Raw genomic sequence first — 26,506 nt, forward strand, 5'->3', positions numbered from 1 at the left:
ATAAGATGTTTTGAAACTCCTTTCCAGGAAGATTTTTCAACTGGTTTAAGGGTGGTTCACACTGACTTAGCCTAAGAGGCAAAGAGCTTGCACACCTGTTCCCAAGGTTTGTCCTCAGCTCGAGGTTGCAGTCCATCAGCTGAGGAGCAGGAATTAACTCAGCCCACACTTAGTTGTTTAAGCACAAAGGGGCAGCAGCTTCACAAACAAGTCCAGCCCAAATGTGAGCACTTGTCTGACTTCAGCTGAAGTCAGTTTGACCTAACCTGGAGCAATCCATTATCCCTCTGAAATACAAATATCTATACAAGCTTTGGGCTTGTTGACCAAATCAAATACAAATTGACTCAAGTTGCATCAATGCAATTTACTTAAGTCTCCTCACTTGTACCACACTCCATCTCCTAAGCTCTGGTATTTTGCCCGTGATCTCAATGCAGGTTTAAATAATCTCTTGTTAACAAATATACATGTGCTCTGCCCTACAGTGAGGCTCCCAGAAATCCTTATCCCTGCTTTTATTGTGCCTGATCCTGGATCTGCTATGAATTTCTCTTTGCTGCCATGGCTGTGATGTTTGGTGACATTGGGAGCACTGACCAGCTTGCAGGATCAGTTTCCAAAGCCCTGATTATGGTGGATTCTGAGAGACACACGCTCCCATCAACAGCACCACAATGCCATCCTGCCCAGTACTTCTCCTGGCCTCAGAGGCAAAACCTCTAAGAAAATATAGTTCTTATTTTCAGTGTGTACCTGCAACTCATTCCCTGCTGTTACATTTCACCTTTGTTCCATACCTAAAATCAAGTCTTCCCTTGCACGCTGAGTTTAGCACATAAGCATATCTTGTTACTCCTCCTTTGAATATCCCCTCGCTTGGTCCTTCTACATTTTTTTTAAAACTCTCCTTTTTCAGTCTGTAGCTCTTTGATATCAACATTGTTTTGCGTCCTCACTCTGGCCCCTAATTTTCTCGTCGCAGCAATTTTGTTTTCCGTGCAGCACACTCTAGGAACAGCTGCTGCTCTTCCACCACGATCTTCCTTCCTCCCTCAGTCTGGCTGTCGGGAGGCTGCAGGTGTTCTCCAGCTCCGCAGTTTCTGTCTGCCTGTGCCAAGGGATGACCCAAAACTTCCTGGGGATTCCCCACATTCAGGTGTGCCCAGGAAGCGTTTCTGCAGCCTGTGCTGCCCATAAGAGAACAGAAGAAAGGCTGGTTTTGCAACAGGGTTTCTAGGAAACCTCCCTTTATTTAAATTTCGGGGAATTCAACCATGGCAATGCTGCAGTTATAATATACTAAGTCTACTTTGCTTTTACTACAGGTCCTCTCTTGTTCCTAGTTGTTACACATTTGAGGAGACTGTGGAAAAGGCCACCTCGTGCTCCACTGAATCGTAGGGTATGCTGGCTGGAGCTTGTCTCCAAGGGTTCAGCCAGTCCTTGTCCATCTCAAAGGGGAGATCCCCCATCTCCTCAGCATTCCAGTCTTAAGTCTAGCTGCTGGGATTCACAGGAGCGGACAGGAATTTGGGATCAACTTTGCTTCACGGGTGGAATGGTTTGCCAATCAGCCTGAAACTCTTCTGAAAACTAGACCAGCGTTCTGTGAAGAAAGAATAAGCTTAATAAAACAGTCTTGGAACAAATTTATAAAAATGGAAAGGAAGCTCTCTCTCTCAGCTAACTGCATCCTGGCTTGGCTCCAGTTGCTGCTCTCTTTATTTCATCCAGCTAAAATGCTGTCGGGGTCTGTCTCAGCTCCAAGAGCCACAGCCAGAGCCTGGAAAGTCTGAGCAGTTAATATTGAACTCAAACACGCTCATTGCTTTCCAGCTCCTTAGGCAAGGCAGAGAACAGGGATGCTGCCCTGGGGAAGCTCCCATTCCTGCAGACTCCTCTCTGCACGTTGTACAGATGCAGACATCTGAGTGTTACCTGCAGCTAATGATGCATTTTTATAATGCAAAGTGTGTGAATTTTACCTCTTACAACCTGCCTTTAGGAATGTGGGTATCCCCTGGCACAGGCCAGACACAGCCTGGCATCACCATTTGTGTGGCCAGTGAACTCCAGGCTTTCCTGACCATAAACAGAGAGAATAACAACTTGGTTAGTCATTTTCCCTGTGAGCAGCCCATGTACTCCCTGTGGATGAGATTCTATCTGCACTCCAGCAGGTTGACATTTAATCCTAAATCCACTGCAATGAAACATCTCTGCTGCAAAATAGGGTATGTCTACCCTCCCTCTCCCCAGCAATATTTCTTCTCCCTTTTCCCTACAACCAGCACTGCTATAACCATGTGAGCAGGCGACTCAGGCTTTGCTCGCTGAACTCTCTGAACCAGCACATCGTGAGGTTGAAAACACAGCAGTGCCAGTGCAAATGAGGCAGCAGGAGTGATAAGTCTTGCTCTGTGAACAAGGGGAAGGGCAGTGGGGCCACTCATTTCGGCAGCAGCCCACAGTTAGGTCAGCTTAACCATCTACTTCATGTTTAGCCCTTACATCTGAAAGCTACATTTTGTGTCATGTGCCGTACAAACAAAGGATGTGACTGGAGACACAACTAACAGTGGGGACTAACAGGAGGAGAACGCAGGGCAAGTTCCTAACTTGACTGACCAAGTACTGGTGTCAGCCCTTAAAACCTTCATTGCAGAGTCCAAGGAGACGTGGCATGCCAGCACTTTAGCAATGCAAATCTCTAGCATGTGCACAGGTTAGACATTTATTTGTTTCCCATACTGAAGGTGGAGTTGGGCAACTCTGAAGCTCCTTTGAGGCTCATCTTCTTCCCATCATACCATAATGTCCCATCACCATTCAACATGGCCTGTCTGAAAGTTGCAACCTCGAAGGCTCTGCTCCACATGCAGCCAGAAGCAATACTCACATATATTTAGGACCACAGTTTTGTAAATCCACACGTGGCATTGCTGCAATAGGCTAGGAAGCGTCTCCCATGCCTGACTTTGGTAGTTCCATGTTTATCTTTGGTGAGAACAGTGAGGGCTTTCTCAAGGAGGTGTTCTGTCACCTCTGTTACAGGGGTTGATAAGAAGCAAGTAGGAAATGTCATTTGCATCTTCACTTACCAGACAACTGAAACTCAGCTTGATACCTGTGGACCTTCACTTTCAAGTGCTCATTTCTCGACAATTTCAACAACTTAGATAAGCTGGAAAAATGCATCAAGGGCACACACCAGCCTTCTGGTAATGAATTGGCTTCTAACTACTTGATGATATAGAGAGAGCACCAGCTAAATCTAGCAATGACTGATTATGAAAGCTGCCACCAGTGATGAAGGCCTCTACTTACCACATTGTACTAAGTTTAAAAGTAGACCTGAAAGGTGCTGGGCAGCCAGTGAGTAAAATGTTGGCATTTTACTTTAAGAACCATGATTAGAGTGGAAGATGTTGCCTTAATAAAATATGTTTTGTTCCTACTCTGAGTAAATCACAGACAAATCAACAGCCTATACAGGAGAGGAAGGGCTGGAACTCAGCTTGCAAGCAGACTGAATTATTTCTCACTACAGATTTGAGGTTATTGGCAGGCATCCCATGTTGCCATTTAGTCCTCATAGCAAGCATGTTTTAAAAAATATTTTCCATATAGACAGACACACTGTAGCCACTGAGACTCCAGAGAGCTGCCATGTAGGCCCTCCTGCCCTTTGGAGGCTCCAGTTTGATTTCCAGGTAAGACAAATCAAAACCAAACTCGCAATTACCTCTGTAGCAACAAATTGTTAGTTCTTTCTCTGTGCTGCAAATAACAAAGAGAAGGGCAAAATGTTCCCGAGGAATGAGGAGATGCACACTGCTTGCATGTCCCCACCTTGGGAGAAGAGGAGCATTTCTCACAAACTGCCACATTTTGACCCCTCTCAGACTTGATGGGTTTGTCACAGGCCAGGATGGCAAAAAGCTAATACCAGCTCTCTTACTTCACAAAGTCCTGAAATTTGCTTTGAACAGAAACTGGCATCCTTATCAGAATAATATCTTCAGTTGTAACTGGGGAAATGTTAGGCAGAAGAAATTGATAATTGCAATGTTTGCTTATACTTGATTAGTATTTACCTTCTTGTCCTTCTCTCGTTTATATTTTAGACAAGAATATATTCATATTTAAATGCCTCTTAGGTTGTTATTAAAATAACCAGTGAAACACTCCCCCTCACCTTCCCCCCCAAAACGAAAAAAACTCTCACAAATCTACTCATTAAGATATCTTTTTAGCTTTCTCCTTAGGGAGAAGGAACACTCTGTGGTCTATGCAGATGTGCTCACCTATGAGGTATTTTTAGCAATATATTGTGGCTGTGTGTTAGTCCCTTTTTGTACAGACCCGTAGGCTATTGCTGTTTTGCATGATCAAAATAGAATTGCACCAACTTCTGGGTGACTAATTGATGCAAATTATACTGGTATAGCCGCTGATTTTCCTGCTTTAAATTCGAGAACATTTCAATGGAAAAGTCATTAAAAAGAGAGGAGGACTAAGTAAATAAAAATGCTGTTTGTTGTGTTGCTGGCTAGGCTGAATCCCCTAATGCTTTTAAAGTACTTTTTAAGTTATTTTCTTTTAATCAGCTCAGCCAAAATTCAAAGGCCATTGTTTTAACATCACTGTGTCATCTGGTTGGGTTTTTCTCGAATTGTTGCTGGACAAGAATTTGTGCAGTTGCAAAAACTATGGTGACATCCATACTCAGGATGGAGGGAGAGAGGGAAAGGGCAGGGAAGAGGGGAGGCAGGGAGGGAAGGAGACAAGGTGTTTTATTACAGACAGCCGACGTATCCACATTCAGCTCTAGGATTAGACAGAACTTCCTTTTCTTCTTGCATCTTTTCATTTAATTAACAGTCTGCTTTTCAAAAGCCAAGAACTCAGAAGATCCAGAAAAACGTACCTGTTTTATTAACTATTTTCCTCTGACTTTCACAAAACATACTCTTTTCAGTTTGCCAGAAAACTTTTAGTAACATCCTCTTTTCCCACTCACCCCCAAACAAGCCCTACTATTTCCAGTGCCATTTTGACAAAGCAGTTATTTGAATTTTTGTAAAGGTCGTGAATGGAGACCCTTGACCAGCTTTTGCCATCTTTACAACATAGGCATGAACTGCAGGTCAGCTCTGAACAGTGACCATATTTCACTGCACAACAGTGAGACACTGAGGAAACCTGTAAATGAAGGACTTAAAATGTGAGTGGTTCCTCTTCTACAGTCTTTCCCAGGAAGACTGTGCATTAGAGAGCAAGAAGCTGCACCGCTACCTCAGATGATCTGGACAGCTTTGAGTGAAAGACCCAACCATCTGGTTCCTGCCAGTGCAAGAGTGGCCTCAGGGTGGGAGGGCAGCAAGGATTGCTGTCCCAGAGACTCTGCAGGAGCAGTGGAGAGTGAGGAGCACACTGAGGAAAGCTGCCCTTTATCTCTCACTCCAACTCATGACATAGGGGATCACAGAATAATTTAGTCTGAAAAAGACTTCTAAGATCGTGAAGTCCAACTATTAACCCAACACTGCAAAGTCCACCAATGAATGATGTCCCTAAGCCACATCTTCATGGTTTTTAAATACCTCCAGGGATGGTGACTCAGCCACTTCCCTGGGCAACCTGTTAGAAGCTGGCAAGCCCTCCAGTGTTGCCTAAAATAGATGAAACATGTAAACGTCTACTTCAAAAAAAGTGCCTAGGGTGCTCATGGGATGGGCACTTCTCTTGGAAAACTCTAGTCACTCTCTCCTTACTCAAAACACTTTCCCTTTGAAGTTCACATGTTGCATGCCAACATGGGAACGTCTTCTAATCCAGTGTTAGCAGGAGAAAAAAAATTATCCTAAATCTCGTGTGATTCCCCCAGAAAAATGGGTAGCCTTGTAGCTTTAACCTTCCTCTTCATCAGAATCATACTGTGTCCCTTACTCTCTTAGTTCTTTAATCTCAGTAATAGACTTATGACTAACATAACATTTTAAGAGCTTTGGAGAAGGGATCACAGCAATTTCCTGGAGCTAGGATGAGATTACAACATTCAAAGATGTGATAGATTAATAAAAACAAATTAATCTGCTACAACACAAGGAATATCTTGAAGCATATTTATTAATTCCACTGGGATTATGTAAACTGCTCAGATCCTCCGGAATTTCTCATATTGTGCTATAATTTATGCTTCTGTGCTAGGGAGACTAGAGCTGGTACCAGCCTGCTTATCTATCTGTGAACAGGTCAAGGATTAAGTGTTATCGGTGCCTTAATAGACTTGCCTGGAGAGAACAAGGGTAAATGCATCATCAGTAAAGGCAACCTTGCTAAAGTTAAACATTGTTGAGCTTCTAAAGTCTGTTGCAAAGTATGCTGAGTGCACTGTCTCTCAGCATTGTCCACCTCTGAAGGGAGAAAGTGTAGCTGTACAGTGACTTCCAAAGTGAAATTCTTTGTGGGATGAGAGCACAGGACATCTTCAGGAAGCCTGTTCTGCTGGTGAGTCCATGGGCAGCTGGGTTGGAGCATCCCCCCTCCGTGGGAGGGTAGCAGAGAAGGAGCCTGTTCCAAACAGGGATAACAGAGAGGCCAAGATGGTGTGCAGTGCCATGGTCTTTTTACCTCTGGGGTGTCCCTGGGGTTTGGTGGTAAAAAATCTTCTCCATGAAGGTCCTGCAAGGGGATTTCCACAGGAGTGAATGGCCAGTCTCTTCGCGAACGAAGAACCGGGGAAGGTCTTTCCACCTTCCAGCCTGCGCATTGGATTTTTTAGGTGAGACACAGTGTGCGCGGAACTGAGCCCACCCTTTAATCCTGAGGTTCATCTGCCGGGGCCAAGCGAGCTTGGACGGTGGCAGTGAGGTCCTCAGGACGTAGATGGATTGCCTTACAGGGCTAACGAGCTCCATCTGCCCGGGGAGGGGCCCCGACCGGGAATCGAACCCGGGTCTCTGCAGTGACAGTGCAGTGTGTTTTCCTCTACACCACCGGGGACTCCTCCACAGGAGTAGTGTGGACATAAAGATCGCTATGGCTTAAAAACCTATTAACATTGCATTGTTTAAAGTCTTCCCTGCTCTGTTGCCTGACCCCCCAAGATGCTGCTTGGCCTCTTATGACTATGCTGCAGAGCACACACATTTAGCACCGATGACCACCCATGTTTGGATTCCAGACTCCAGGGGGATGGTTGTAATCAGCATTTCCTCAGCCTGCTGGGTTTTTTACCCTGTTTGTAAGTGTCAACAGTGTGTGCCTGGTCTATATACTCTGTTCTTTATAACTGTGTTATAAGTTGATTGATTCCTGCAACCAACTAAATTTGGGTGGCTGGGAATGGCTGATACTCAGGCATGCTGATTAACTTCATGGCTTTATATCTGTCCACGCTAATTCTCATGTCTTGCTCACTGAGTACAGAAAAAAAGGTGTCTGGAAGCAAAGCTTTATTCACACAGAAAAAAGGTTTGTTTAACCTGAATAGTGTCACTTAATGCTGACACCGGAAAGTCAGAAACCTGCACATCAGCAGGTTTCTTTTATAATCTCTTGAGGTTCTACTTCAGCTGTTCTCTGCCCAGCTTGAATGTCTATTTGCCTCATCACAAATGATTGCTGATTTATTGTCAAGGGTAAAATTACCTACTTTAAATCCCTGCTAACTACTTCACTTACAAAAAAATGATGGAGAAAAAGACTAGGCGGGGTTTTTTTTGTTCCTCCAGGACTTCACTGGGCTAATGTCCTTCAATCCCTAATTAAGGCTGAGGGAAATTATATTGCAAAAAGCTGTGTTAGAGAAAACATTAAGAATTTGAGTTGAAGTTGCAAAAGTGACAAATTTCAAAGGTGGATCTGAAATTCCCACCAAGCAGCCTCTCCCTACCACATCCTTCACAAAATAAAGGTGCACTGCCTACAGATTGGAAACCCATGAGCTCCATCAATCCTAGCAAATCAAACAGGGCCATTGCCTGTGCTCAAACACCACATGTGACTGCCCATAGTGCTTACACATTTGTGCACTCTCTGGTATGGTTTAGGTTCATGTCCATCAGCACTCTGCCACTCAGCCTCTGGCCGTGGTGCAGAAGCAGCACTGAGCCCCAGCTACCCACATTTGGCTACATGGGCAAGGACACCCAGCCCCTGGAAGAAGGAAACACACGTGAGCAGGTAGTGCCACCTCCCTCACACCCCTCAGTGAGAAAGAGCTCGCTCTCGTCCATTTTATTTCCTGAAACAGTCATATCTATTTAGTAATTTTATAGTTATAAGAACAACTAGCCCTGGGACTTATACTTTAGATTTTGCATCTGGAATTCTTTTCATTTTTTTCCCCCTTCTATCCCTTCTGCTTTGGATTGAGCAGTATCCTCAGTGCATTCTTCCACTTCCCTTGGACTGTCAAGAAAACTAACTGAATCTGACTGCACTCGGATCAAGCACAGCTCCTCCAGGGATCTGCACAACACAAATAAAATTAAATGTAAGGATTAAGATGAGTAGGGGAGGATGTGATTAACACAATCAATTAACCCAAGTTCTCCTGTGTAGAATCAGACCTACCGCATCCCTGGTAAATTCTCATTAAGTTATTAATTTTATCATGGATGAGCACACAGATAACCCATCGCAGCCCCTTTTGGTAGTAGATGTTCAAAAGACATTAGTGAAAACATGTACAGCCAAGTTGAGGCCTTGTGTTCTTGTACTCTGGCAGGCAAGGGAGATGATTTGTCCTGTGACAGGACCAACAGTTGAGTTCAGGTACTCACAGTTCCAGACCTGGACAAGTCTGTGCAGGCTAATCATCCTGCTTAAACATGTTTGTGAGAAACTGTGAAAAGGGGGATGAGGAGAAGAAACTTGCCATCTCCTGTCTTAAATATGCATTGGTTCTAGCGTGGGGAACTGATGGCTCAGCAAACACCAAGTGGGGAGCACCCAGAGCCATCAGAGAGTCTTTAGCCTCGGGAACTGAGCTTGGCCAGCTGGGACAGTAAATTGTTTTCTTCAGCAATTATCTGGTTTAGAGAGGACTGAAAAAACCACTTTGATAAGCCATTCACAGACCTTCTCAAGGACAGGGGAACATGGCAGCAGAGGAATTTAGGAATGACAAGAGGCAGCCCCAGACACCTTCCTGGCTGCTACCAGCCCCCTGCACTTCTCCATTGTCCTATCTTCCTGGTGTGCAGTTCGGCAGCCTGCATTAGATTAAATGCTTGCACAGTAGACAAAATGAGTTTTCCCTCTCTAACAAAACCCACAGAATTTTATTTCTTTCCTCGTGTACTTTTTCAAAAAGCCACAGGGCTTTTAAAGCTGTGTGACAGTTACGTCCTTAAATATTGGGCACTTACTGTGATCGCAGGTTCCTGAGGAGCCTCCCCAACCCACCACCTGGGAGCCCCAAAATCAGGTTGCTCCAGGGGGTGCCCTCATAGGGCTGAGGTAACAGCAGGTGCTCCATGACCAAGACGTGGGGTTTCAGTCCTGACTGACTTGAGAAAGGGCCATTTCTGAGTTATGACAATACTGACAGTCCCTGCCCAGGCAGATGCTTTCCATCTCACAGTATTTCAGCTGTTCAAAATATGTGATAGCACTTAAAATTAATGCCAGTTCCAGAGTTGTTCACATAGTTAGGACACATTTATTTCTGTAAACTGAGATCTTAATCAAACCTGAAGGAGTTAGGAAATACCTTGAGCACAGATGGTAATGGAGCCAGTGTCTTCAGAAGGATTGAAAGGAGGTTAAAAGCCAGGTACATATTCTTTCATAAAAGCATGTAGATGCATCAAAGGGGGATGAGGCTGTTTTTCTGCTCCTTTTGTTTGTATACAAGCTGTTTGGCATCTATATTTTGTGGTTTTGTTTGTTTGGCAATAGCCTGCCAAGTGGCTTTTTTCTTCCAGCTGCAGCTCTGTGTTTTCTAAGAAGCATAAATCACAATGACAGGTAAAATAACTAAACTTTTGTCAAAAATATATGCACCTCTAGTGTTTTAAGAGCATGTGGATATAGCATGCATACACTGTGTTTTTAGAGAGAGGCTGGAGAGAGATAAATCTGCTTCCACCCCTCCATGGCACGGTAAACCCCTGTTTTTGTACCCTAGGTGCAGATTTCCTTCTTCCTTTCACTTCCTTTCCTTCCAAAATGTCAGTCTTTTACATCTGTGTCCAGAACACCAACCCCTAATCTGCTCAAAAAAGGAGAGTTAAAAACTGACACCAAAATCACACTCCCTTCTTTTTTTGTGTGTTTTCTTTGTTTTGATTTGTGCCGTTTCCCTCAAAATAATCCAACTTTGCTCTCTCAGCTATTCTTCCTTGTGAAAACAGCCTAAAATATTTTCCTCAATGAAACCTGGACACCTGCCTTATTTCAGTAATCTCTCAGTGCCTTAAGTGAAGCAGATGCTGTTGAATCAGACCTGAAGAAATTGTAGTCTTCCTAGTCATTTTTGTTATCTAGATTCTCCCTTCTGAAAAAGAATAATCTTAATCTGTGTGTCACCTAGTTCTCCAAGGGAGCTGCACAAGGCCACTGGAAGGAAAACAGTGCAGAACATCTGGAGGCTGCAGAGTCTGCTCTGCCCAGCCTCCTCCCCAGGCTGGAGTCAGCTGTGCATCCTGCTGACTCAGACCCACCACACTTTCAGAGGAGTAAAATATGACTAAAAAGTGCTAAAGCAAGTGTTCATCTATAATTAAAATTTGCCAGCTACATCTAAATGAGTTCAAAATACCTTTTCCAGAAATCACTATTCCTATAAAAAAGGATTTTTCCTTTTCAGATCAAAGAGTAGTTTTAACAAACGAGGACAAAATTATCTGTGGAAGCATTTCTTGCAAAAGACGGTGATTAAATTGTTTAAGTTTCTAACCTGATCCCTTTGACTTCTGAGAAGCATTTCCTGGGAAGGTGCTGGCAGCAGCCCACCCCTCGTGGTGTTTCCCTGCTGTGCGTGAACCCCAGGTCAGATCCCAGCTCAGCTGCACTGAAGGGGTTACCCAGGGCTGTGACCCCTGTGATCACCTGAAAAAGCAGTGGATAAAGTCAGTGCCTGCTTTGTAGCTGTCTGTTGGATTATTGATATTGAAGAGAAGGTCATGCAGACTCAGAAAACACCAAAATGTGGCATCTTTCCTCCTTCAGAGCTGTCTCAGCCAATCCCCTTGGTTTTCTCCATCACAATGAAAGCTCTTCCCCAGCCACCCTGCTCTTGGAACAGCCAGGGGAAGGGGATGGTGCAGCACAGCAGCAGTTTTGCTCCACCAAAGACAAGATTTCAAGCTGAGTGATATTTCTGGGGAGGGTTCAAAGAGGCTGCTTGATTCTATGCGAAATGGCCAAGGTCCCCCTGGTGCAACTATCCCAGCCAGCTAGTTTTCCACACACCTTTTCTAAAATTATTGAAATTTCCATTGACCTTCAGTAACACAAATAATATTCCTCTGTTTCATCATATTTGCTGTGTGTTAAACGGCATGAGAAGCAGGCAAATGGTTAAAGAGGGAATCTCTGTCCTATTGGCATCATTTCAACAGTCAGAGGAAAATCTCAGTATAAGCGTTTTCTCAGGTGTCCAAGAAGCTATATTAAGAATATGGCCTTGGAGGAATAAAATAAATAATTCTGTTTTATTTCAAGTGTGACAAATTTTTTTTATAATTGTTCTTATTGCTTATTACTGACCCAAAACTCAGGGCAGATTAAAATATCAAGAGACAGGCCCATATGGCAAATATTCATGGTCATGCTAAGCATTAAATGGATGGATGAGCAGAGGAAAAAAAAAAAGAATAGCTGCAGACTCTAACACTGAAAAAGACATTAGGTGTATTCTCTGGGTTGAGAGGAGGGAGGAATACTATGAAAAGGGTGAACTGGGAATCACAGAATGGTCTGGGTTGGAAGCAATCTTAGAGTTTATCTCATTATAAATTTCAGGGGACACCTTTCACTAGAATGGGAGCTGATTTGGGACTTTCTCTTCTACCCTCTGTTTTTTAATTAAGAAGAAAGGGGGTTTGGTACACTGGCTGTGGAGAGAGACAGGGCAGCTCAAACCTATGTGTGCCACAAAGAATTGGAAAAACAAATCTCCAAGTCCAGAAAGCAAACTAATAGGTTTGCAGAACACAGAAATCTAGGGGATAGGCTTTTGGGAGGCAAGTGGGGTTTCAGCCTCAGGTCCCTGAAAGCTGAAACCCTGGGCTTCTCCATCTGGTGCTCCTGTGCCCACCCTGAGATGGGTGGGAGCACTTTAGCAGAGGAAGCTCCACCTTGCACAGCTGCCAGCCAGACACAGCTGGACAGCAGGCTCCTCAAAGTATGCATAGCTTTGTTCATTTCTCAACAGCAAAAGCCCTAAAGGATTTAAAATTATTAAGCTATGTTTTTTCACATGCTTGAATCATGCTCTATTTCTCCATGCCTTATGGTAATGATGAAGTGGCTTTCCAGCAAGACAGTCCTGCTCAGGCAAACTCTTAAAAACCATGATCATATTTGCCTACAGCTTGGCTTGCAGAGATAAAATAATAGAATAATAAATCCTCCTCCCCCGTCACCAAGGAGCTTTGGTTTTCCAAAATTAAATAACTTGGTGGATTGTGGCAGTGCACAATTTACCCTTTCAGCATGTGAGTCACAATCGACTTTAATTACTTAAGTAATTCGGTCCCCGAGCCTCGTTTACTGTGGGCACCATTTCACTGGTTGGCACCCAGCCCGTGATTTGTAGCTGCAGCTGAATCTCCCACATGCGTGCAGTGCTCCCCTACATAAAACTTTATATATTCCTACACTCCTTCCAGGAGCCATATATTATTTACATCATCTGTATTGCAAACATACCAGAAGAGTGCCAGAGTTTTCTCCGGAGTTCAGCAGCCTTTTCGTGTTTCCCAGGCCTGAAAGTAAATTAAACATTCCTGCTTCATCCTGTATCTCCACTTGACTGGGTACACAGCCTCTTTCATGCAGACCACTACTCCCCCTCTAAGGAGGTGAAGGTTTGTTTACTCACATAGTGCAGGACAGCTCCTGAGCCTGTAATTCTGAAAAAGCAGCTCTAATGGCAGTGAGAAACAACAGAAGCAGCTGGGTTGCAGCATTTCCTCCTCTGAACATTTGAATGGGTTTGGCTAGAAGTGAAGGAGAACCAAAAAACAAGAAGTTAGGTGAGATCACCAGCGAGGAAACAAGCTGAGAATGCCTCTGCAGTTATGGTTACTGGTAGGGCTGGTGGGGAGAGGTAGAATGGAGAAAGAAGAGGGAGGCAACCCTGCAGAGTTCCCATGTGCACGACTGATCTGCAAACTATCTCCCCTGCAACCGCCTCGAGTTCTGGGAAATCATTTATGTGGCTTTTGGAGCCTTTGTTCTCAAATGGACCCTTTGTAGCTTCAGACATTGATCAGCTTACAAGCTTTTTCTGGGCAAACACGAGAGGAAAAATATTGTTTGGGAGAAAAATGGAATATTGCAGAAAGTAACGTTTCTAGAGCCCACATTAGAACCAGATGTTCCACTCAAAAGTATTTGTGGTCAGGGACTGTGCCGAGAAACTAACTGCTATAAAGGGAAAAACCCAGAATTACAGCATGCTGGATGCAAGAAAAAGTTACACCAAGAGAAAAAAGAATACTTAAGAAGGATATATTAGGTGTCTTACAGTCTGACAACTGTAATTACAGGTTACTATCCAAGTCAGAAAAGGGCTGGATCCAGCTCCCACCTCTTCCACAGATGTGCTGCTGGATTTTGACCAAGCCACGCAGGCTTCACTTCAGTGTTTACTAAGGACTTGAAGGCTTTGCTGCACTGAGGGGTTTTATTTTCCTCTCTCACTGTGCCTTAGTCATGAGGACTGGATGCAGCCCAGAGGCAGCAAGTTCTGGAAGGGCTGCTGGGAGAAGGGCTGGCATGGCAAGGTGCTGCATGGCCATTTCTCCAGAGTGTAGGGAGGAAGAAGGTGGCTGTCAGTCCCTCAGGGCCTTTCCCATCCCAGTAGACCCTCCCTAGGGGAGAGATCCCCCTTGTAAATGGAGATTTGTCTGTTTCTCTGACATTTTGAGGAGCTGTGAGGCACAAACACTGGAACCTTTAGGTCTCCCACGTGAGATGGTGATGGAAGATGTGGAAAAGCCTAAAAATAAAAATAAATACCTCAGTCATATATTTTAAAAACATAGCAGAAGAACATCCATATGGTCATCATACTGAAAAGCAAGGACTCACCTGGCTTTATTTCCTGAGTGTGGTCAGAAGGAAACACTCAAGCATATGAGAAGTAATGCAGGCACTGAGTGACCCTCCCCTGCTCCTGGTGACATAGTAACTTCTGGGGTTTCATCCCCAATATAATTTTGAACAGAAACTGATGACCTTATCCCCTGCCAAACTGCCCCATCAGCTTTTGAACCCATTTATTATTTTGGTCTCCATAATATCCCGTGGCCCTGACTTGCACAACTTCACCACATGCTGGGTGATGAAGTGCTCCCTTTTTAAACGCCCAGCTGATTATTTCATCAGCCCTTATTCTTATATCGTCAGGAATGATAATTAATCTCTTTCCTCAGCTACCCATTGCCATTCATGATGTTATCAGGCTTCATCTCTTCCCCAAGATGAAAATACCCAGTATATTTTGCTTTTTCTCACACGAAAGTCACTCCATTCACTGAGCCTGCTTCTTCCTTTTTTTGGGCCACTTTCAGCTCTCCATTCCAAGCTGTGGCGATGAGTTCACTACACAATATGCAGAATAAAAATAAATCATGAATTTATGTGGTAGCATAACTAATTTTTTCTGTTTGTTCCCTATTCTTTCCCTGACAATTCCTAATAATCTTTTTGATCACCGCTGAGCAATGAACTGATTTTCACAGGGACTTGTCAGTAATGACTCCCAAATCTCCTTCCTGAACATCAGAAGCTAATTTAGAAACTCTCATTCTGTATGTAGCTAAAGTGTTTTTTCCCCCATATGCACCATTTTGCATCTATTGACATGGAATTTCTTCTATCATCTTATTGCCCAATCACTAAGCATTGTAAGATCCTTCTTCAAAGGCGAAAATCAGAAAATTGATAGTGAAATTTGGCCAATTTAATGTTAAATGTATTTGTAATTTCATGGGAAGCACAGTCAATATGTGAAGAATGCAACTCGGTGAAAAACATACCACTTACTGCCAAAAATTCCTGGGAAGTTCATTTCGTAGAGGATCTGATTTCTAGAGAAAATAAACTCTTTTCTTCTTTTGCGGCTGGAGGAATTAGAGTTTTGCAGTCTCAACTTCAATTCCAAAAGATCTATGACGGAAGGAAAGCTGAATTTGGCAACCAGGCAGTCAGCATCTCTTCGTTGTCTCAGTGAGCTACATAAGCCTATCCAATTCAGAAAGTATTGACATCCCAGTCAGCATAGCTACATCCTGACAAGGCTGTGTCAGGCCTGACAAGGCTGTGAATTGGTGTTCTTCAGTGTCCTGAGAGCCTGATGCAGATGCACCACGTGCTTTGATGTTTGCATCCCTGGCCCTTGCACCACAGGTGGCTGCTGCTCCAGTGCTGCAGCTCCCTGAAGGTGCACTTTGAAAATTACGTTCATTAGTAGCTTTCTCTAATGATTTTTGAGCCACCTGTATAGGCCATCTACAGGCAGCTAGCTGTGTCACCAAAGGGCACCTTCCACTTTCAGAACACAAATGTTCTCTCTCTTAGGGGGACTTGATCCCACTATAATGAGTGAGTTTAAGGGTGAATAAGGTGAACAAGACCTGAAATTTGTGTGTGGGTGCCTGCATAAGCCATGAGGTAACTCTTTGGCTATGGATTTGCAAGCACAAATCTCGCCCATGAAAAAGGTGACAGGACTTGGGAGAGATTTGATGCAGCCTTTTGTCCTTCTCAGGCAAAATGCTTTGAGCTGCCACAGGTTTCCTTCCTTCCCTTCCTTCCTCATCCCTCTCCATTGCCTTGTCTCTAGGAACTTTAATTAAGCAAATGTACAGGCTTGTGCTTTAGCCCACATAGTCTTTTGCCCATGTTAAATGAGAGTTTGCTGCATCCAGTGTCATCACAATTCTGAAATTCCACATGGAGCACTTTCCACTGAACTTCATTCAATTATTTATTCAGGCTCTGGTTGCGTCCCCACTGAATGCAAGTGCACTGAGCTCAACACAAGGAGTAGCAGGCATGCAGCTGGAAAGAGAAAAAATGTGAATTAAAAGCTGTTTAATCTCATTTAGTCACATTTCCTCTCCTCCTTGCCCAAAAGAATAAGATTTACAACATAAATAAACTCTCTGAAAAGGAAAACTATTAAGTAAGTTTCAAAGTCAAGATCATGCCAACTAATATTATCTATTTCAGGACTTCCTGCCCTGCTTATCTCCTTTTAATTAACCTATTTCTGACCTGGACCATGTGTTTGTCTGGCAGACACAGTCCCGTTCTGCAATTGCTCTTGGCTAAATAGAAGAGTCTGCAGTAATGTTTGTGATCAACACTGTGCTACGTGTTTCCTGCAGCAAAGCTCAGAGCAGCGCACGAGTGAGGCCAGGGAGCAGATGTGGAACAGGAGTAACGTAGGGTTTCACTCAGAACGCTGCACACTGAAGTGGTTGATAAAACCACGCGGTCAATCTGCTTCTGTCTCCCTGTTTCTACAGCTCAGATGTCTGGACAAAATCCTGGAGCCAAAGGGAGCACAATCAGCAGAATTTCTATTCATTCTTATCTTCTAAAGCGCAGATTTAAAATCCTCCTGTGCACAGTGACAAACAGGCCATTGAGGGTGACAATAAACTTGCTTCCCAGAGGGAGTCCATCCCTTTATTACAAATCTGAAAATAAATCCGATAAAATTCTCAGACTCCAGATAACAACTAGAGGTCCCAAGTGTGTGTTATGCAAAAGGCAGCAGTACCAAAAATATGCAGTTTTAACTGCCAAAGATTTTATCTCTTATGATTTTAGCAGCAATTTGATGAAGCCCTGGGCAGCACAAAGACAGACACTAATCCACTTACCCAAGAAATCCTGTCCTCCAAAAAGTACAGAGGTTCAGACTAGGGCAAAACTGAGCTTGAACAGTTCCTCTTCTAGTTCATTAAATTGCAATAGGAATATTGCATAAATAGAAGAGTTGAAGGAAGGAAGGAAAGCAGCATTCTGATGCAAGAAAACAAGTGAGTAGGATAAAATACCTTTATCTAGGCAAACGAAAAACTTGTTGGTAGATACAGGAAACCAATGCTATGAATAGGTAGTTTCACAGCTGATTTCTTTTCTCCCCAATTCTTTTTCTTATTGTGTTGCGATAATTAAAATAAAACGGTGGTTATTCAGTGCAGGAAAGCTGTAGAAGTACAAACTAAACACAGCCAACTATGAACAATTACAACGGCAATTTAGAAAGAGAAAAACAGATAAAAGGCAGTTCAGAAGAAATTCTTCCAAGGAAGGCAAATGGTGGCAGGATCAAACCACATGCTCTGGAAGAGGGCGTGTCTGAGCTGCCTTGGAGGTGATGCTCTTACACTGTATAATGGTGTCTGTGTGGTCTCACAACGATGTGACTCCTCAGAAGTCCTTTACTGGACCCCAAAACCTTCCAGCCCAGTCCAGCTACAAGCACCGCAGTGTCTTGGAACAAAAAACACTCTCAATGTGAAAGCTGAAGATAAAAATATGCACAAGTTCTTCTCTTCCATCACAAGCGCAACTGAAATATGAAACAGTCCCAAGCAGAGAGGAGATAATCTGAGATGTTGCTGGCAACCTGTTTACTTACTTACTGTCAGATGATAAACGCTGGCAAGCTCTCATCTCCTGTTTTACTCCTGAAAATGCTGTTCTCCCGAGTTTCTCCTGTCAAAGCCATGCTGAAGTGGACATCAGCTGAGGTGGATGCACTGGCAGTGGTGAGAGGGATGCTCCAGCATCATGTCCCCAAGCTGCTGTGAGGCTCAGCTTGATTTCCTCACACTTCCTTTCCTTATTCAGGGTAATTATATTACCCAAGGGTGGGGAAATATACTCTGGCAGGCAAGGTGAATCTTCAGTGCTGTGAACAGCCTGGGCTTGAACACAGACATCACAGCTCTTGCCTCTAGACAGTGCAGTCACAAATGAAATTGAAACGTTAGAACCCTTAAATGCAAAGTGCACATCTCTGGCAACAAATAACTATATGCCAGCTGCTACACCAATTAGCAACACAGGTCTTTTGTACCTCTCCTCAGATCTGAAAGATAATAAATGCTAGTTCCCAGGAGTAGAATATAGCAGAGCATCATCCAGCATCACTAAAGACCATTTAATCAACAGCTTCCCTCCAGCACCGGTCAAGGAAGAAGGATTTGCTTCTCAAAGTACTCTTTTATCTCTAACTCTTTTAGGAAGGATTTTCTGCTTATTGTCTTTGACTGACCCAGACCAGCCTCTGCCTCAACTGGGCAAAACATCCCTGGGAATTAAAAAGTTTGTTGTGAAACAGAGCTGGAAAAGTACTGGGACTATTACACCAAAACACAGTGTTTGGATGCTGCTTGATCAGTGTTTCGTTTCAGAAATACCTACATGTTCTCTCTGACAACAAAGCAAGCAATTACTCTGAAATAACACTATTTACCTAAACAAATCTAGAGCAGAAAAAGGTTAAAAGGGTTAAATACTCCCAAAATGAGAATTTTTTTTTTAAAGTAAAGCATTTAAACTTCACTAACATACCCTTAAAAATACTCTTTTTGGCTCATCATCAGACAAACATTTTTCCATTCTTTTGGTTCAACTGCCGTTCTGACAAAACTAATATTCACCTCTCTCTTCCACAGCACAAAATCAAAGCAGGAATACCCCTATCTTCCCAGACAATACTGTGTGCTGTCATAAGAAGAATTTCTTTTGAAGTTGAGATGTCTTGAGCACAAAATCTATGAATAGACACTGAAGAAGGTGACTTCAGACAGATGTGAATTGTATAAAGGGTGATTTCCCCACTCAATGAGAGCAGCAAAATTGGATTCATTTTATTTCTGTGCCAAAGACTCATAGCCATGTCTCCATATGTCCGTAATTTTTTTTGTCTGTAAAATTACCTTCCTACAATAAGTAGGAAAAGTTCTGTAGGTCGAGGCTTAGAGACATTCATAGAAAGCAGAAGGAAAATGCAATAGCTGTAGCTTTGCCACTGAGTTATTTGTGATAAGTCTATCTGAACATCCAGGTATGAGGGAAAATGACAGATTTTAAATCAATCCTTTAGCTTATTACCAAAAGCAAAAGCAGCTTTAATTTAAGCTTCCACTTAGACATCATACCCACACTGTAATTTCAAATAAACAACATTTAAAAATGCAGCTAACAAGACTGAGAGTTAAAAGCCTGATGATTAATCCATCACTTCACCTGTCTTCCCGAATTATGCATGTTTAGCCAAATAAAGTATTAACATTCTGCATTTTACGTACAGCAGCACTGAATAAAATAATCTACTGTGACAAACGTTTCCAGAGGGGGGGAGGAAAAAAAAAAAAAGATTTGTAAACTGTTGAGAAATCTGATGTAATGCATAAGGAGATCTCGAAGATTTCATAAGCAAAAGGTTGAGCTTTCTGAATAACACCTTGCACTTATTTTCTGAAGGCACTTTTTACTTGTACTGAATGACACCAACTGCGTGTCTGTGGCTGCTGTTCCTGGCAAGGAAATGGATAGAGGGACACTGGGATGGTTTGTGCACCTTTCCCCATTACAAAGGGTTTCGTATCATGCTGCAAGAAGACACAGCCAGAGATAGGAAAGGGAAAAATGAAAAAGTAGAGCTGAGAGTCGTGCTCCATCCAGAAGCGTGGTGTGGGGCTGAAAGAAGCTGCCTGGCGTAGCTGTGGTTTCTCACTAAAGGAGCCTGAGACTGTGCAGACTGACTGACTCAGAGCAGACCAGGAGAGAGCGTAATAAAAAGCAATGCCAGCTTGTGAAACACAACCAGAATAGCACAGAGTGCTGTGACACATAGTCAGGGAAACAGGCTCATTACCTCATGCATATGTTTGGAAACTGTTTTCTAGGGAGCTTTTCTGGTGATAGGTACAGTTTGTTCCTCATTCTCATTTAGGTAGGTAACATTTTCACTGATTAAGGAGAAACATAAACCACTTAGAGCAAGACAGTGACACATCCTGGCTCATGTCTAGGCTTGAGCTGGGAGGAGGAAACTATGTCACCAAACCTGCAAGCTCTTTGTGGGGTGTCGTATGTGACCGAGTCAGGCTGCCCACTGAGGAGGACCTGAAACGACAGGAAAACCAAGATATATTTTTAACACATTCACACAGCATGTCTTGCACTTCTGCCACAATATACTTGTATACAAAATCTTAAAACCTGGGAGGGATGATGTACAAGCGCGTGACAGGAAGGCACTGAGGGAAAGATGGTGTTTGTTGAGGAAAGGCTGCTCCTTGGGCAGGCTGTGCTCTACTAAGTCAATCCTTGGCCCTGGTCATGCTTTTTGCCTACTGTCATGATATTATGCTTAAGAAGAGCTCAAGTTGTTACTGATTTTCCTACAAATATACCATCTATTAATGTCCTGTTAGAAAGCACTGTCACCAGCATATTATGGTGATGTTAGTATTCAGGAAAACATGTGGAATGTGCCATGTTCTGGCTACTCCCCAGCACAGCCCTTCTCCTCAGATGGGGCTGTTGCCATCTTGGTGGGCTCTTTAACTGAACACCAGAACCTCAGAGGAAAAATGTGGCAAAATTTCAGCCCGTGCATGACCAAGGCACCAGTAATCCAATTTTCCAGTTTATTCTGGCATTGGTCTTTTGAGTCTGTTACAAGGCTTAGTAATTTGGAGTCCAGGTTTTAGTGCCAACGTCACGCAGAGTTTACGCTGCAGAATGAGCCAGAGGTGCTGTCACTGTATCTTAGGGCTCCTGATGGAAATTTTTTCCGTTCATTTATTCAAGCACCTTTGAAGCCCCGGGTAAGATTTCAGCGACCTGCAGCAAGTCCCACCATTCAGATGAATACTGAGTGGCTCCTTGGCTTTTCTGAACCTACCAACTGCCCTATTCAGGTATTGCTCCCCTCTCCCCCAGTTTTTACAATGGTTGAATCGTCTCCTCCACACAATTTGGAGCAATTCCTGCTCCCCTTCTCTGTACTGCTCACAAATCCACGCTATCACAGTTCCCACTCGGTCCTCTCCCTTCCAGGATGAAGAGTCCCCCTCAGACTCTGAAGTAGAACAACAGGCACAGAGGAGCAGGGTTTGCCAGCCCAGGCATGACATGGTGCATTTAGTGCACTCTGCCAGTCTCTGCTTCACATAATCAAACATCCCCCAGACACTCAGAAATCCCTGTCCCGCTGTCAGATGTCAGTGAGTTGCCACCTGGCATGTTCTTGCCCCAGAAATTCATGTTTCAATGGGAAGTAAGAGTGGCATTGGCTTTCCAACCAGCCCCTTTCAAAACTTCAGCCTTTCTCAGGCGTGTTTGTTTTGACTGTTCCAAAGTTTCCTCTCCCTTTAATAGATGGCAAATGCATTAACCAGCACAAACAGGGAGCACATATGATCGGTGGAGGGACAAAACAGATGGCACATGAGTCACTCCCATTCGCAAAGTCAGTGATGAAAACATGCTTTTGCTTTAGCATCCTGCTGGAGTCTTTTTGCAAAAGACAATCACAGAGCTGTGCTTGGCACCGAGTCTCTGTGGGCTTCCAGGTGAGAAAGGGATTGCTGCTGAAGTCCCTTCTTTGTACCTCAAAAGCAGTCTAGGAAGGGGCTTGAGACTGTAGGAAAGCCCTCATAAAGGTGCTGTTTAACAATAGTTGACTCCCCCACAATGATGTGGGGACTGAACGATGCCACTAGGCCACCAATTCCAGGGCTTCCCCAGGTCCACAAACCCTCCATACTTCTTCAATGTGTTAAGCTTCCTTGTCGTATTTTTTCCACCTGCTTTGCTGTTTGCTTTTAATTCCCTGTGCTCTGCAGCACTAGGTATGTTCCCTGCTTTCTCTTTCCCCCCCCTCCACCCCCTTCCCACAATCCTTCCATGGGTAATGGATTTTGTATGCTATGTCACATCACTGGAATATCATGAATGACATAAGTAGGAGTAGAAGGCATTGGTTATGGTCTTGCCAGGAAAGATCCTCAGCCTATTGGAAATAATGATTATTTGCACTGCATAAATTGGATTTTTGCCATGAACAATATTAGAAGGGAAAGGCAGTGAGCAATATTACTCTGCTGCTGAGTATTCTTTGTGTTAAAACAAAAATAGACATAATATCAGATAGCTACCACCTGGAAACTGCATTATATGTTTGGGGGAGAATACAGTCTCAACCTGCAAACATATTTTCATACGATTGCTTTCACATATTGCAAGAAATTTCCTTAAAATTCAATGTGTGTAACATTAATAGTCTTTATTCATGTTTGCAGATGACAGTCTTGGCTTACAGGAATAGGCACAAGATACTTATTTCCAGCAAGCAAGTTTAGTTAATTTTCTCTCGTAACTCAAAGAGGGAGGATTGTTGGAACCACAGACTAATCAGTTAAGATACTATTAGTTATTTCTAATTTAACTGTCCAAAGGTAGAACTTTTTAGACATCAAAAGACAATTCACTTCATACATATAGAAGGGATTTTTTTTTTTCCAGAAAAACCGAGTCAGATTTATTCTCAAAACTACCTGAAAATTAAAGTTTGGATTTCAAAGAAAAATTGCTTTTATTGCAAATCAGAATCTTTGGGAAAAAAATTCAAGTATGCAACCTGACAAAATCAAGATATGTACACAGAGAGAGTCTTTCTTCTTTTTTCCACTTTCCTTTTCACACTTATGCTGTAAAATTGATAACATCAGAATTGTTCTAGTCTTCCTTTTCATTTTCCTCTTTATTGCTTTCAATAATTTTGAAATTTCCTCATCTTTGAAAAAGAAAAATTAAACAGTCCCTCTTTTGTGTCACACTTCAAGCACTAAAAAGACTTTTCAAAGTTTCAATAGCAACTACCAGCAGAAATACTTGAAAATGCAAAAAAGAATTTGCTTGTGTGGGCAGAGGTGCCTGTTCAGCTTTCATTTTACTGTCCCAAGTTTCGAAGAAATATTTGACACTGTTAAAATTTCAAAACAATCAGTCTGGTGTTTTTAAAAGTTTACAAAAATTCCTTTTGAGAAGCCATGTCGAGTCAGACAGAACATTCAGAAAAAATCCCAGCTATGGCAGACACTGATTATTTGCATTGGAGTCCCAACAGCAAAGAGCATCAGTAGAAACAACCCTTCCTAAATAGTCAGCAATGCTTTAATAAAGGAAAATAACTTAAACCCCATAATTTACCTCTTGCAGTGTCTCCTCTTAATTGAGGAAATCTGGTAAGGAGAAATACATATTTAGGTGGTAACTGATTCTGCGTGCCCTCATCTTTAGATATCTAACATGTGGAACTTTACAGGGATCTGATTTTCACACATCATGCAAAATCAAACCCTTCAAATGTGTTTCATGTTCAAAGTCTTCAATCAGCACATTCCTTGGCCCATGCAACAGAGTATATGCAAATTACATCATAAGACAGATTCACATGCACACAATTTCACAGTAAACAGGATAAAAAAATACAAGAATTTACAAATTTGAGAGAAGAAATAGTAAAAATGGAATGTCATAGACATTAAAAAAAAATGGTCTATAACAAAAGAAAACATCCCTTTTTTTTTTTATTGCCAATGATGCAATCCAGTTTTGCACCAGTAAATCGGCTTTGTCTGTGTTCCCCTCCTGTGCACACAGATACAATAGCTGATTTCTGCTGTGCCAGCAGTGTTTTCCACTACCAGAGGGAAGGATTCACGCCCTCTTAGGCTTGGGCTGGTGCCTGGTCATGGATCTGTTGCCAGACCCCGCCTGGGAGAGGGGCCTGCAGGAGTCACAGAGCCCCTGCCCAATTCAGGACTTTGCTTGCACTATTCAGGTAACTCAGTAGAAGTGAATGTACTTTCTCGGCTTCCACACACTTTGCACAGAGTCAAGAGATGGCCTGAGCCTCACAGCCTATGCTGAGTAAGCAAAAGTGCAATCTTAAAGTGGAAAATGTGAAAGGAAATCCTCTTGCAGGTCACAGGTTGTGAGCAGGTGAAGGGGCATCCTTCAGTCAGCCTGTTGCCAAAAACCTGTAGGACAGAAAAGCTATCAAAATCAGAAAATATCCCAAATTTTAACAGACTTGGCTAGGCTCATCTCAGAATAGCACTATCTTTGCTGAACCTGACCAAAGGTTTTCCAAAAAAATGGAAACAGGACAAAAATGTATCTGGGTGGCTTACACATAAATAAATACTAACACAGATGTACCCTAAACCCACCATGTCTTTCTGCAAGTAGCACAAAATAACACTCTAAGAGACACAAGTAACTTTCATATATCCCCTTCAATATATGCAACTAAGGCCCTGACATCTGATTAAGAAAGAAAGTACTGGTCCAATATGATCTGTTCACCAGACCACAGAAAAAGACATGACCATGTGGTGAACATCTGCACTGGCTCTTTGGATGACTTCTCCTTCTTGACTCTGGAATGGGAAAAACTTGGTATTCCTACCATCACTAACATTTCCTCCATCTGATCTATGTATTAAGAACCACAAGTTGCCACGTTAATATTTTTTTTTCCCTCGGGGAATGTTTTTTGAACAATTAATCTTACTGTCCATGTTGTTCCTTATGAAGAACACTTTATAAACAAAAATAGGAACACTTTATAAGCAAAAATAGCATGGCTTTGTAACGAATTTGAAGCAATGAAGTGTCTGAACATGTAATCCTCTGTCTTAAAACGTTAGCACCTCAGTTTGAATGCAGAGAAATGCAGTCCTGAGCTGCATGTCCAGGAGAGTGGACACTCCCTGTTAAAGGGAAGCTCCTGGTTTGAGACTTTGGTGGGGGACAAGGACAGATTGGGTCAGAGCCAAGTTTTGCATCTCTGTTATGGGAGGTTTTGAGTAGGTGGTGTCAAGCTGTGGTGTCAAATTGTTCACTTTTCCTAATCACCAACTGTCCACTTCGTGTGGGAGCACATGAGGAGATGAAACCCCAAGGTCCCAGAAAGGAGACAAAATGGGGTGAGCACACACACCCTGTGTGGCTCCATGAAGCCAACAACCTGTGTCCTCTACAGAGCTGCAACCTCCTGGTGCAGCCCACACTTCCATTTTTGTTCCAATGCTGTTTAAGGTTTCTTGGGAAGAAGCTGTAGGTCACGGACACCACCCTGTTTTCCTGCAGTCATCCCCTCTTGGAAGTATTTCACATGTACCTTTAGTAACAGCAAATTCCCTGGGCACCCACAAAAGTGATGTCAGAGAGGGATGAAGTCTAAATAAATTTCAGGTACAAAAATTACATCTGTTATCCCAAGCGCTTCTCACTGATAGGTTAATGCAACACTCAGTTTGCATATCCAATGCTTGGCTTAGCTTCACAACTCACTTTCAGCATATTATGTGGTCAAAATCCACATGAAAGGTTTTAACTTAGTAAAATGTCTGTTGTCATCAGGATTTACTTATCTCTCTTCAGCTTTACAACTTGGTACAATAGGGAACAGACCAAAGGATCACTGGAGTCAGGACAAGTCTCTTACTGACTGAAACCACCTGGTAAAAGTGATTTCTCTGCATCCAGGGCATGCATCCCACAAATCTCTATAAACTAATAAAAATGTGCAGGCTACAGGAATACAATGAAATACGATAACAAACTCAAGCTGTTGAATGAACAGTAAAGCCAACCATCCCCAGAATGGTTCGTTGATTAGTCAACACCAATGCAGAAGAGCTTCATGTGGATAATTTATGGTTCACATAAATATCACATCATTATAACATCTTCCTATTCAGTCAGAGATAATAAGTGACATACTCCAAATCAATATTTATTATTTCAGTTTTTCCTTCCTCCTTACTGTTAAGCTTGACATCCCTCTCCTCCCCCATTTATAGCCTGCCATTGCTAGCTGAACCCCTTCACAACCTCCAAGATAAGTATCTGTAAGGGATCCATATATCATGCTAGCATTAAACCAATCCCTCCAGACACATTTAACCACAATGCAATACTGTCAAGCTCTGAAGACAAGTTGTTCCCTGAGGAGCAGAACTACTGAACCTTGATTTCCTGCAGTTCAATGTCCCACAGCTTTCCTTCTTAACCCCAAATAACAACTCTCTGCTTCCAGCATTGTAAGTTCACCTCTTGTCCCCTTGGTCCTTTCATCGTACCCTCCATGTCCGTGTAGAATTTTGCCTCACAACACCTCCAGTTACCTTCACATCTCCCAGGCTTTCTGGTGACTCCACTCATTTCTCCTCCATGGCCTTGCTGCCCTTTTCCATCTTGCCATTTGGGC

The 26,506-nt window shown here is 42.9% G+C and overlaps 3 long non-coding RNA genes across 3 annotated transcripts; all 3 read right to left on the minus strand.

Annotated features, from left to right (window-relative positions):
• Window positions 1-1,354: 1,354 nt before the first annotated feature.
• Window positions 1,355-26,506, minus strand: LOC114057039. The gene is made up of 3 exons (XR_003571117.1): window positions 26,424-26,506; window positions 20,093-20,343; window positions 1,355-1,609 (listed from the first exon to the last, which is right to left on the minus strand). It is a non-coding gene; the product is annotated as an uncharacterized LOC114057039 (long non-coding RNA).
• Window positions 13,672-14,594, minus strand: LOC114056955. Its single transcript, XR_003571104.1, has 2 exons — window positions 14,278-14,594; window positions 13,672-14,185 (listed from the first exon to the last, which is right to left on the minus strand). It is a non-coding gene; the product is annotated as an uncharacterized LOC114056955 (long non-coding RNA).
• On the minus strand, window positions 14,650-15,698 carry LOC114057077. Its single transcript, XR_003571130.1, has 2 exons — window positions 15,228-15,698; window positions 14,650-14,790 (listed from the first exon to the last, which is right to left on the minus strand). It is a non-coding gene; the product is annotated as an uncharacterized LOC114057077 (long non-coding RNA).

The sequence above is a fragment of the Empidonax traillii genome, unplaced genomic scaffold, assembly GCF_003031625.1.
Source record: "Empidonax traillii isolate 1590-97213 ecotype Southwest subspecies unplaced genomic scaffold, ASM303162v1 scaffold1:size7828297, whole genome shotgun sequence".
Classification (NCBI taxonomy): Eukaryota; Metazoa; Chordata; class Aves; order Passeriformes; family Tyrannidae; genus Empidonax; species Empidonax traillii.